Genomic DNA, 13,480 nt, shown 5'->3' on the forward strand with positions numbered 1-13,480 from the left:
GTCCAACATGGAGGGCCACACACTGTTTAAAATTCAGCTGGTTCCTGCTCTATTCATCTATGGCCAGCTTTAGGCTTTTTCAAAAATGTATTTATTTATTTTTTTTAATGAATGCAGACCAACACTTATTAGTGTGTTTTATCACTGCCTGGATTGGAGCTTTAAATCCTATTTTTAGTGTTTGGGTTTGTATATACGTTAGGATAAAAGTGCTGGAGACAATGCACAGTGGGACTCCAATTTTTTTTTAGGTGACAAAGCAATGTGTTTTGTTACAGACAGTGCTTCTTTGACTACCTGCTGTGGAATGAATCTCCTTCTTTTCTTGTCTTTGTATGCCTTGGGTACTCCCCAGCTGGAGGAGTGGTTACCAGCTCTGTATAACACAATGCTACCTCCTGCACCCATTCGTTTACATGGTGCTTGGTGCATCCTTGTTTCATCACTTCTGTGCTTGTGCTCGCTGAAATGGGATTGTGTATTTACTGAATTTAATTGAGCTGCAGCGTACTGTGATTTGAAACTGTCAGGTCCAGGCTGATTGTTCATTGAGCTGGTGGAATTGGTAAGAGCACGATACACTCATTTCTCATTTCTATGAACCTGTTTGGGGGTTACTCAATATATAGATACATGTCTTCCACTGATATTTCACATGTATACTGCTTTTAAGCTGAATATATAAGTCTCTGTGGGTACTTTTCAAATATTATTTTTATTTATCTAGTGATTTTTGTTAATGCTAGAAAATGGCATCCCTTTAAATCACTGGCATGAATAGTTTCTGCTGTTGCAAGGGCTGGCTGGTAAAGTGTTTTCATTATGTTTAATGTATAGGAATTTAAATGAGCTGTTTATTTCCTAGTGTTTGCTTCAAATGTATAGTCAATCATCTTTTCTCATGCACTTCATAGTGACAGCTGCAGTACAGAGGGCTGGTTAGCAGCACGCTTAGTTAAAACCTGTATTTTACCATTGTCAAATTGTATGTATAAATAGATATACTGTAGAAAACAAAATACACTTTCGCTGCTAAATGTAACAATATTTCCTGTTTTTCTGATGCGCAACGCCTTGCTAAGATTTTAAGTGCAACCTCTGAATGGATAGCCCACATCGGATCCCACAATTAAATTTTGGATCATCTAAATTGTTAAACAGGAACTTATCTACCGTACATTGTTAATGTAAACCTTGGGTTCAGATGTCGTTACATTGTATTTTTTTACTAACTGTACAAACCTGCACGAATAAATGCCTGACAATAGTATATTACTGAAAAGCTATACACTTTATCATTAAAAAGCTTTCCTTGAGCTCCAGTCAACTGACTTTGCTGAGGCTGAGATCATGTCATCAGATTGCTTGAGGCAGAAGAAAGCATTTCCTCATTCTCCTTTCCCTCGCTGATTAGACTTTGCAGCATTGTAATTTTGGAGCAAGGGATGAATTGTGTTAAACATTTGTGAACACGACCAGAAACAGCACAGGCGCAAGGATTTACATGATTCTGTTATGTGCATGTACTCTACAGTAACATTAGTTTTATTGGATTTTTCTAAGTTTTCTTCATGCCGTCTTTATGCTAGTTAATTTCTTTTTTTTTTTTAATAAGGGCGCAGCACCCCGTGATATTTGATCTACTCCATGTTGTCCAGGTAGATCTCCACCTCTCGAAGATTGCCTACCCCTGCTTTAATCTGTATCTCTAACCTTTACTTGTAGTTTTGGCTAAAGATCAGAACAGTTGTAACCTCCGTGAGATTTTTTTTGATGTCTATGGCTTGTTGGGGAGGTTTTTCCTTTTTTTTAAGCCTTGTACAGATGGACCGATATAATGTCTGAAATTCGCTTTCGACTTTTAGCCTGTGTGTATAGCTGTCTGTTCTACAGAAGCCAGTATCACAACAGGCTTCTGTCCAAAGGGCATGCTGGAAAACTAAGCCTTGAGCTGGCAGCTGATCCAGCACTGCCAGCCAATGGCTGGCAGCGCTGATCAGTGTGTTCTAATGGGGGTGGGGGGGTGGGGGGGAGTAGTGCTCCTGTGGGAACACAAAGGCACAGCAAGGGAGATCGCACTAACATCTCTTGTGTTAGTATGGAAATTTCTCAGTTCTTTTTTGTTCAGCCCGCTAGGTTGAACAAAAAAACCTGTCTTTACTATCTTTGTAACAGTGTTGCCACCTTGGCAGGAAATCAAGGTAAATCTCCGATTGGGACATGACAAAAAATTTTTGACAGGGGTTCTAACTGTTCTCTACTCAAAAATTAAGTAAAAATGCTTAGTGATACATGTCACACATTGTTCGAGAATTGCAATAATATTGGACGTAGTGCTACAACCCTTGAGCAGGGCTGACATTCAACTGTAGGCCTGTCTATTTCCAGTGCAGTTAAAAAATCATGATATGCAAAATGCTCAAGCTGTGGCTTTAGTGTCACTGGATCTGGAACCGCATTACAAAATACAAAGGTATGAACAGTAATATTAACTATACTGGGACAGATCTGATCATGTGATCATGCATTTAACTACACCAAAACTACACATGTAGCCAGTTTGAAAAATGCTTTAAGATACCCAATATACGGAGTCCAATTGTGGCACATTCAGAATCACATTTACCTCATGTCAACGCTGATTAATAAAACCTAATTTTGATTCATTGGAATATGATACCTCTAATTTCTGCTTATCAAGTAGCAATAAGCAAGTGACATAAATCAAATTGTTTAGAAAGCTCATCCAACATATTCTATCCAGAGCATGTGAATGTCAAGTGAAAATGTACTAGTTGCCTGTCAGGAGAGCCTTGAGGAGGAGAGAGTAGAGTGAGTAGAGCAGGGGTAGGCAACCTTAAAGAGGTGGAGATGTACCTGAACAACATGGAGGAAGTAATAGACCACCGTGCACAGTGTCGCCGCCTCACACCTGACTTAAACCTCTAATTGCCATACTACCATGTCAAAATCGCATGCAGTGTACAGCAATCATAGGTTTAAATCAGGTGGTGAGGAGGCGACATATCACCTCATCACTACCTGTCAAACACACTCAGATCACTTTTCAGAGGAGCAGCAGTGGCTGCTGCACTTGTGAATGAGCCCTTAGTTGCATTCAGCATTCTCAGGGCTCATTCACACGTAAAGTTGGGGGGTGGTAAAGCCCTGCGGGTGAGTCACGGTTTTACCACCCCCAATCCCTACCCCCTTTAGCTGCTGAGGCAGCAGCCAAAGTTATACACATGCCATAGCAAGAATCAAACCCCCTTTTGCTTTTGGTGGGTGCTACTGTCTGCCAATCGCAACCCATTCAAGTCAATGGGGCCCCTCTACAAGTGCCCGCAACTGCATGCTTCTGCGGAGCCCAAGGGGTTAAAGCAGGTGGTGAGAAAGCAACACAATGCTGCCTGCTTAAACTCCCTGTTTGCTGTACTGCACAAGGTTGCAGGTAGAGTTGCCACCTCATCCCTTTACAGCCGAACATATGTTAATTAGACAGGTTCTGTGGGTGATTAAGGTGGTAATTAAACTCACTTGGTGCCTTACCTGCATTAAATTTGCATGTGTAATTCATATGTTTTTGGGTTTAAAGGGATGAGGTGACAACCCTAGTTGCAGGGCATTTGCAGAGTGGCCTCATTCACTTGAAGGGGTCATGCTTGGCAGGTGCTACACCCACCAACCATGACAGGGCGTATAACTCTGTGACTGCTACATGTCACAGCCCTGGCCACTACATCTAAAGAGGGGGCGGTTGGGGCGGGGGTGATAAAAACATGTCTATGGGGTTTTACTACCCCCCAAACTACAAATGTAAATGAACCCTTACTGTTCTGAGCCCCCTATAAGGCTGCTTTTACACTGATGTGCTGTGGGTTACTTGCACCGCGAGTGCAGCACAGTGTATCTGTAACTTTCCTGGGTTAGCTGAGCTATTATATCCTGCAGGTGTGGTGCAATTTCTTAAAGCGCACCAAAACTCCTGAATTCAGAAAGTGCTCCAAACCCGCAGGATATAATAGAAGGCTATGGCTAAGCATGGCAAACCTGCAGAAAAGCTGCAGGTACACTGCACTGTACACGCGGCGTGGGTAAACCACAGCGCATCAGTGTGAAAGCAGCCCTATACTATTATGCCCAGTGTATTGCTTCACACTGACCTGAAGATCTCTTCTTTCCTGCTGCTGGCACCACTCTGGAGACCACTAGCCGGGATAAGAGGTGGCATGCAGTTGGTATCACTCCGCATGAGACAGGAGCCAGCACTACAGAGGAGGCATTGGCTTATGTGGCTCTTGCTCCCTACTACAGCTCCAACTTTACAAGTGGTCCCTCTGCATTGCACTCTGTTTGATGCTCTGGGATGGAGGGTCAGCAAGCCCGGACCACGATCTACCAGTCACCTGGCCGCAATCTACTGGTAGATCGCAATCCACAGGTTGCTGACCCCCAAAGTAGAGGGATGACTTAGTCAGTCTGCTGCTACGCCTTCACTGTCCAGTCAGCAAGCTGGGGATGAGAGGATGACACCAATGTATTCCTTTACTATAAGATAGTAAGTGGTGCCATGCACCAGGCTGTACCTTGTGATAAGGCTTTGTAAATCTCAGGACAGAAGAAAAAGAAATGTAAAACTTTTACGGGGAAAAAAAAAAGTCTTTGTATGTACTGTAAAGCATCTGTGTATTTAGACGTTTGCCTACATTTTAGTTTTAAAAGACTCCGTCATCAAACTGACAAACAGATGGCAAGTACAGCATTTTAGAATGCATGTATTATACATACATACATTGGTGCTCAACATGTATGTAATTATGTAGCACCATTGTGTTAGCCATTGTCATTGTGAAGCTGTGTTACCATTTTGGCATACCACATTACATTTTGCCATACCTTGTCTTTATTAATAAATGTATATATTTTTAAGATACGCTCTAGCCTGATCCGTCTGTTACCATTGTAACCCCTTTTTCCTGGTGCTCTATACCAGGTTATGTTGTTTACAATTCGGTTTTGGTTACGGTAACAACACCTGACATGGTGAGTGATCTGTGAGTGGAAACTCTATCTGAGTGGATTAACTTCTTGATACACCCGTGCCTTTGTTTAGTATTTATGTATTATACATACCATTAAAAGAGAAGTCCAGCCTGAGCTTTTTAGGCTGGGTTTCTCCTAAGGGTCACAGGAGTGCAATTTGCTTTGCACTCCTGTGACCCGATTTCAGCGTAGAGCGGTCTGGAGTCCACTCTCTGCTGACGTCACTGCCATCATTCGAGGCAGCGCGTCATCCCATTTTCCCAAGTCTGGATCTGCTAGCTGCCTTGATTGATGGCAGCTTCAGTGAGCCGCTATAACGGCCTCTCCCTGCCACTCCACAGCTCATTGCTCCAATGAGCGTGCAGAAGCAGACTAGGAGCGATGCTCACTGACAGCGGGGAGGAGTGAGAACCGAGCCATTGGCGGTGTTCGGTGGCAGAGACGCCGGATGACAGCTGCAGCATTGGTCTGATGCTCCATCCACCGAGGTAAGTATGATTAGAAAAAAAAACATTTCAATGTTGATGTTCATGGGTGGGTTGGCGATTGTGTACTGCTAGGATAAGATTGTCAGTCAAATGGGGTGGCTGTTGCTAGAATTTAGAAAAGCCTGAACAACTGTTAATATATCCTAGTTTCATCTGAGCCTGTATCTCTATGTACTGAGCAGACATCCCTGATACTGCCCTTATCTCAAGAGAACAATAGCCTTCAGCCAAGAAAATCCAATCCATTGTTTGACTTTTCCTTGTAGAGCTACAGAAGTTACAAAATGCTCAATGAAACACAATTGTACATATCCTAAACCAATTGTAATTAACTGTAATGGATGAGAACACCACATGTAGATGAGCATACGGTATGTTTGCTTAACAAGTTCTTACTTAGGTGTTCTAATGACAAGGCTATGTACACCCCAACAGTTAACTTTTCTTATTTGCTCCCTTTGAATGGTATATTTACAATATATAGGCAGGCCATAGATGGGTGGAACGAAAGAAAATAGCTTGATTCCCCCATTAACACAGTCAATGTTGATGGGGGTTTCCCTCCTGCAGCGCTATTGTGTTTATTTGGCAGGGAGCATTCTTAGCCAGCAGTGCACAGTGATTAGTGTTTCCGACTGTAGCCAGTGGCATTATCAGTTCAGGAAAAATCTGACAGGTTGGTTGTACACAAGTCGATTGATAGATCAACTTGTGTACAATCAGATTGCTCATACATGGATCACAATTTGTCTGGTCCTTGCTGAGCCGAAGTCGAATTTTCATCCATGTATAACCGGCATAAAGGTGAAGTACAGCCAAAGCTTGTTTTGCTGTACTTCTCCTGTGGATAACAGGAGTACAGTTCATTTGGCACTCACGTGACCCGTTTTCAGCAGACAGCGGTCTGAAGCCTGCTGTCGGCCGAAGTCACAGAGCTGGTTAAGGCTCGGAAAGTCAGGATCCACATCCCTGGACTGGCACAGGCTCAGATTCTCAGTGTGCCTCCTCAGTCTGCCAGGGTGAAGCCCAGAACCCCTGTTAGGTCTCTCCTTAAAGCCTAGCACACACCTGCCTAATTAGTGTGCTAGTGGTTTCACAAAATATGGACCCAGGATGGAGATTTCATCCCACCCAGATCTCTAATAAATTTCAAGGCTCCAGGTTCCAAACCAGCTTTTATCAACTCAAACTAAAAAGTCAGTCTCCTCTGAATGATACAAGTTCCACACAACACTTTTCACACCGTGGCAGGACACATAATTGTCACACTTACTAGAGTTTAGGAGCCTAACCTGGGATTGGATTTGGACATTCAAGTGTTTAGGAGAAGTTCATGGTTAGGATTAACATGATGCACTTAAACAAGCGGCAAGAATGATTTAAAACAAGCCCTCACTGACCTCTGTAGCTGCATGCACTGTGGGGCAATTTTAAACTCAAAGATCATAACAAAGGGATTATTTAAAGATTATTAGTTTCATTGTCTTCCCTTCTCTGTGACAACTCTTTTTTATTTCTTGTCATCATCATATGGACATGAGTGAGGTTAAATCTCCCCAACAGGGTCAAAAACAACAATAACATTTTTAATAAAAATTTAACAGAAGTATTTACCCTTCTAAAGTCGCCTCACAACTAAAAAAGGTTTTGATTCTAGTTTTGATTTTAGTGGGACTTTAAATAAAATGTAATATTTTTTATTTTACATTAAAAAAAACCTAAAATTATGTTCTCTAGATATTTTCAAACGAGTCCTATAATATTACAGTTCTGCCAATTGTACGTGTAGCAAATGCTAAAGCAATCTTTGCTCCAAAATTAGAACTTTCACTGCAAAAAAGCTTAGATAATAAGGCATAATACCGCATATTAAACATTCATGCATTAAACTTTCCTCTTTTTGACTACTCAAATGATAGGATGACGTAGGGTAATACTGCTTAGTCTAACACTTTTACTATGCAATATATAACATATTGTAGTAGATTCACTCTAAATATTTTTCCAGTCCCTGAATCCATAATAAATGTAATAAATGATTCAGTACAAACAGTAATTCTGTTTCCACAGTGAAGCCAAATGTAGACAACTGCTTGTTTAACAGATAAAAGATGGCAACAAAAGATATATATATATATATATAAATATATATATATATAAAAAATGATAATTGTAATATAACTATATTCATCTTATTTAATAATAATCTTCTGGACTGCAGAGTGTTCATTTGGATGGTCGTCACAGGTCCAGAAAAATACAGCAGTGGTGAGATGATGTCACCAAGAGTGCTGGGTAGAAGATCAGTCAATAGTGCAGATAGACTGCAGCGGTGGATCACCAGTCTTCACTCCTGAAGACCAGTGGTGTAGAACAAGTCGAGATTTTGTCATACTAGAAGTAGTGAAAAGAAAAATACACAATGAAAAAATACTAACACAGTTGACCATAGAAGGAGGTGTGGGCCAGGTAGGAAGAAGGCAACTCACAGGAAAAGCTAACGTTTAGACCTGAACAGAACCTGAACTTCACAATGCGCTAGTTACTGCTTTGTTCTTTATGCATCAGTACGTTCTTACTAGGAACTGGAATTATTTCACAGCTACCAGTCAGGATTGAATGTGTCTTGAAATTTTTAGTCTATTTTGGGACTATCAGACATTATCTACTTTGATATTGCCTATGGTAAATAGGTAATATAATGTTTGCAATATCCCTTGACTTTACCCTAGGAGTTTCCAATATCCCTAATCCCGACCAGCAGTATCCTGTTGTTGCTCACAGTTTTGCACTTAGGCAATTTTGTAGCTTTCAATTAAGCACTCAATAGACCTTCAGCAAGATAATTTATAGGCTATACAATTGTTTAATATGCTCTTAAATGGTAACTGCCAATGATTACGAAACAGGAGTGAGATTCCAGGTCCAAAAATCAATAATTATTCTCAAACACTCAGGAGATGATTAAAGTAGAATGGAAGGGCATTTTTGTTCATTTTGAATAATTAAGGGAGGGTTGTAGCCCTTGTCAGTTTTTTGCCCATCTGTGCCCCATTTTCCTTTACCTCCTGCTCCATTGCCACAACAGGGGGGAATTCCTTCAAAGTGAGGAAATCCCTGGTAGTCACAAAGGTCCCCAAAATTAGTTTCCACGTTGGAAGATTTCTCCTTTATTCTAGTTCTAGTGACAACCCAGTGTTTTTTTCACTTTTGGTGATAGTAGTCACCAGGACAAATAGAGAGGGTGAATAAAACTAACAAGGAAACATACAAAAATAAAAACCTGACGTGTTCTAATCCCACTACCCTCTAGTCAAAACCCAAAATATGTTTTGTCTTAAAAGAGAAGTATGGATTTTTTTTATTTTTGCACATTTATACTTACCTGGGTGGATGCAGCATCAGTCCGATGCTGCATCTGTCCCTCGCCGGCTCTAACACTGGGAACCAAGTGATCTAAGACTGCAGATCGCTCGGTTCTCACAGCTCTCCGCTCTGGCCTTCCTCGCTCACTGGAGCGCTGGGCTGTGGAGTGGGCAGGAGCAGCTGGCTTAGGCTCCCATCGGCTCTCTGAGAGGCTGAGCTGTGTGCAAGTCTAGGTGTGTGGGCGGATCCCGACTTCATTGTCGCGATCTTGCTTGAGCCTGGACCGACTCTGTGACATCAGGTGACAGCGGGCTTCAGCTCGCTGTCTGCTGAAAATGGGTCACAGTAATGCACAACAAACTGCACTCCTGTGATCCACAAGAGAAGTACAGCCAAACCAAATGCAAGCATGCCTTAAATGTAACTGGTTTAAGTAACAGTTAAAGTGGAACTTTACCCATAACAATTTAATAAAAAATAATGTTCTTTAGCAAAGAACATGCTAAATTGCTAAAGTGATGTAAATGGCCTCCTGCATTGCTGCCATTTTGCTGAAGCCCAGAGCTCCTGAACAGCAGTAAATCATAAAGCGGAACTAAACCCATCAGTTTAATAGTTTCAAAAAATAGTTACATTCCTGGAATGCCGGTATTGCTAACTGTCACATTTGCTTGAGTCCTCAACCAATCAAAGTCAAACTGTTAACTGACTGGTATTATAACTGATCAAACGTGCAAGACCGTGGCAGTTGCAGATCAAATAGAAGCAGCTTCCTTGGCTGTAAAGGATAAGAGGGTTTAATTCCACTTTAAGGCTGTCAGCAGATTGGCCTGTACAAACTCGGCAGTGCCTAAAAATGGAGAGCAACTGAGGATGTGCAGAGCAGTGTGAGACAGTGTATTACTGGATTTTATTTTTAGAGTTTTACATATATACCTGTAAAAAGAGGCCAGCCTGGAGTGATTTACAGTAGGAGAACTTAATTTTCTGACTAAATTTCCACTTTAAATTGGTCGATTTAGTTCTACTTTTAAATAATAATTTTTTTAACTGAAGTTTTTACATCAGACCAAAAAATAGGAACAAATGAGAAGGAAAAAAGAATGAAGGGATTTGTTTCCAAATACAATTAGAAAAATGTAAATCTATGTGAATCTTGTGCAAAAAAATGTTTTAAATTAACCCCTAAGAGTCTTTTGGCACTTGCAAATGAGATAAATGATCTATTTCTCAGGTATACAAACTAAACAAAAAAATTCTGTAATCTGAGATCTTGTGGTTTCTAGTCTCGTGCTAGCAGTGCAGACTCTGCAGAGAATAAAATGCCTATGGGCAATGGCCCAGTTCACTGCCATTAATCTCAGTCACTCTCATATTATCACCAGTTTCCTCTTTGCTAATTATAGAATTTATGATAAGGATTCCAAACACAAGCCAAACATTATAACTCTTCTTCAAATAGCTTGTCAAAATTTTATTCATAAAAAATGTGTTGCAAAAACATAATGACCTTGTCAAGCAAAATACAAGAGGTAGAACAAATGACAGAAGTACACCTTGGCTTATTCAGGCTTAGATGCAGAGATGATGTCACTGCAGGAGAAATGTTCCCTGAGCAGGGGAAAACTGCATGGGGCCACATTTCTTACAGCCAGGCATCAAGTGTGGTAGCCAGAACCACATGCAGACTTGATTACAGCCTCTCTGCAGTAGCTTATTTAAAAGCATTTAATTAGAGTCTAAATACAGTTGGATCAGAGGTTATTTGTTGCAATGAGATAAGAGGTTGTGTGTGAAGGTATAAATAGCAAAGATTCTTTTAGCAAGGAGCTATCAATGGCTATATTCGGCAAGCTTAACAGTGCACAATAAATACTTTGCAAAGTGCCATTTACTCTGCATAGAAGACACATATTGTGCCTGCATGTCCATCCTGACTCCATATAGAGGCCCCTCAGACCTCTGTAACTTGGGGTGCTCTGACATGCAAATCTAGACAAGCTTCTGTTGTTTCCAAATCTGTCTTGTCCCCACCTTCCTCATATATATTAGAACTGGGCCATGACTAAGATACATGGCCTCACTAGCCAGTAGACATGTGCGATTCGTTTCGTACGAATTTCCGTAAATTCGTACATTCGGGAGGATCCGAAATACGAATTGCTATGCTTCAGAATTTTGTACGAAATATGAAATTTAATTTATGAATTTCGGATCCAAATTCCTAACGAACATTCGTAATTGTTACGAAAAGTTAACAAACCTAAAAGTTAAAAACCCAGGAAGTCAGCACAGCACAGGGATGGTGGGAGCCCCTCATAATGATAAATTTATCACAATGAACATTCGTAATTGTTACGAAAAGTTAACGAACCTAACGAAAATTCGTATTTCGTATGAAATTTCGGACAAGAATTACGAAATACAAATTAATTTTAATACGAAGCGGAACGGAACGAAACGAAACAAATTTATTGATGGCGCAGATGTCTACTAGCCAGTAGCATACCTCCCATCGTTCTGAGCTGGGAATGAGGGACAACTATTAGCAAAAGTATGTAGGTACAAGACACACCTCCTGCCACACCCCCTTAAAGGAGAATTGTACAAAAAAAAGATTGGTTAAACCCACCAGTGCTTTTTTTTTTTTTTTTTACCACCACTGTTCCTTTATATTGGCTTTTTTGCAATTTACAGATGCAGCAATTTAGAAATTGGATGAAAGGGTTAGCACTGGGAAACACTTTTTGATAGATAAGTAGTGCATTTTATATACAACTAGACCACAATGAGAGACAAATAAGGAGGAAAGAGGGACAGAGGGCTAGCCCCTTGAAAACAGGGACAGTTGGGAGCTATGCAGTAGTAGGAGGGTGTGTGCAGGAGGGGGTTACCAGGAAAGCTTGTCACTTTTTACATGATATGCCCTGTACACACGGTCAGATTTTCCGACGGAAAATGTGTGATAGGACCTTGTTGTCGGAAATTCCGACCGTGTGTGGGCTCCATCACACATTTTCCATCGGAATTTCCGACACACAAAGTTTGAGAGCTTGCTATAAAATTTTCCGACAACAAAATCCGTTGTCGGAAATTCCGATCGTGTGTATACAAATACCGACGCACAAAGTGCCACGCATGCTCAGAATAAATTAAGAGACGAAAGCTATTGGCTACTGCCCCGTTTATAGTCCTGACGTACGTGTTTTATGTCACCGCGTTTAGAACGATCGGATTTTCCAACAACTTTGTGTGACCGTGTGTATGCAAGACAAGTTTGAACCAACATCCTTTGGAAAAGATCCATGGATTTTGTTGTCGGAATGTCCGTTCAGTGTCCGACCGTGTGTACAGGGCATTAAAGTGCCTTGGGTTTTGGGGGTTTGAGGACATTCTATAGGGGATTGCGGTGTAACTATTATGCATGTCGGTGCTTACTATTTAGTAAAAGTGGCAGCTTACAAAATTATTTTGCCCACGCGTATACTTTTAAGTACTTAAAACACCCCTACTCCACGCTTATTATGGCTAAATAATACATTTTCAATGTATAATTAATGTGCAAACCAATAATTCCACTGCTGCTGCAATATGAAACCCAAACTAAATTAATTAGCTGCATCCAGAGCCATGAATCAACCGCTCACCATACAGCTCTGAACACAGGAGATCTCAGCTGCACTGACCGTTCGTACACAGCCACCGCTAGGGTACACACTGACATGTTTTGTCCGCAGAGGGCTATTCTCAAGGGGAAAGTCCTCTGTGGATGAACCACATTGGGGTGTGGCCTAGCGGCTAGCATGTAGGCAGATGCAGCCCACTTTCTCCACTGCAGGTGGCATTCAACTGCAGCACCATTGCAGAGGGAGAGGAAGTCCATGTGATTCTGGGGGCCATCTTAGGTGTGGCAGAATAACCTGTCTGTTAGGAACAGTATTAGCGGTAGAAAAAAGTTCCAGATGAGGAGAGAAAGTGTAGGAATTCACCAATCTCCCGGGAACCTCCCCACTTGGGTTAAGACTGGGCAGGCTGCATTCCGCCCATCGAGACAGAAGCTGTCTCTTTGGCTGTGACCTGCTCAGTTACACGCTGCTGTCATCGTGAGTGTTTCCTGGTTGGGCCTCCTTCCACTGTGTTTGTTGTGAACTGCTGTACTTTGACTTCAATACAAGCATGTTGATCTGGTGAGTTTCTGTCTGATGGGTGTGGGTCACCAAGCACAGAGTGAACACTAATGTGTAGACTTTTGCACAAGAAAATTCAGCACAAGAGCACTTTTGAAATTGGAATTTTTATTAATTTTATTTATTGGTATACATGTATGAATTGAGGATTCACATATTTATTTTATACCATTGTATGGAAAATATTTTTTTAATAGTGTATGGTCATTATTTATTTGGATATTTACACAGCACTGCATAGTGTGTGGAATTGATTTCACTATCACTGCGAATTATTATACTTTATAAGTAGTTGGTTTCGTATTCAAATTGAGAAACTGTCATATACTACAATGCTGTTAACCTTGATTTGTGGTTTAAACAATGCGATTCAATTCACTCTGTTAATTTCATCTG

General features: G+C 41.1%; 1 protein-coding gene across 1 annotated transcript in view; it reads left to right on the plus strand.

The window, feature by feature from the left end:
* Positions 1–354: 354 nt before the first annotated feature.
* ENTPD3 (ectonucleoside triphosphate diphosphohydrolase 3) overlaps positions 355–13,480 on the plus strand; it is a 77,023-nt gene continuing 63,897 nt past the window's right edge. The window contains exon 1 of the mRNA XM_073630329.1: positions 355–565. The gene's annotated coding sequence lies outside the window, so the exon portion shown is untranslated. The remainder of the gene's footprint in view (positions 566–13,480) is intronic.

The sequence above is a fragment of the Aquarana catesbeiana genome, linkage group LG05 (assembly GCF_042186555.1).
Source record: "Aquarana catesbeiana isolate 2022-GZ linkage group LG05, ASM4218655v1, whole genome shotgun sequence".
NCBI classification, from domain to species: Eukaryota; Metazoa; Chordata; class Amphibia; order Anura; family Ranidae; genus Aquarana; species Aquarana catesbeiana.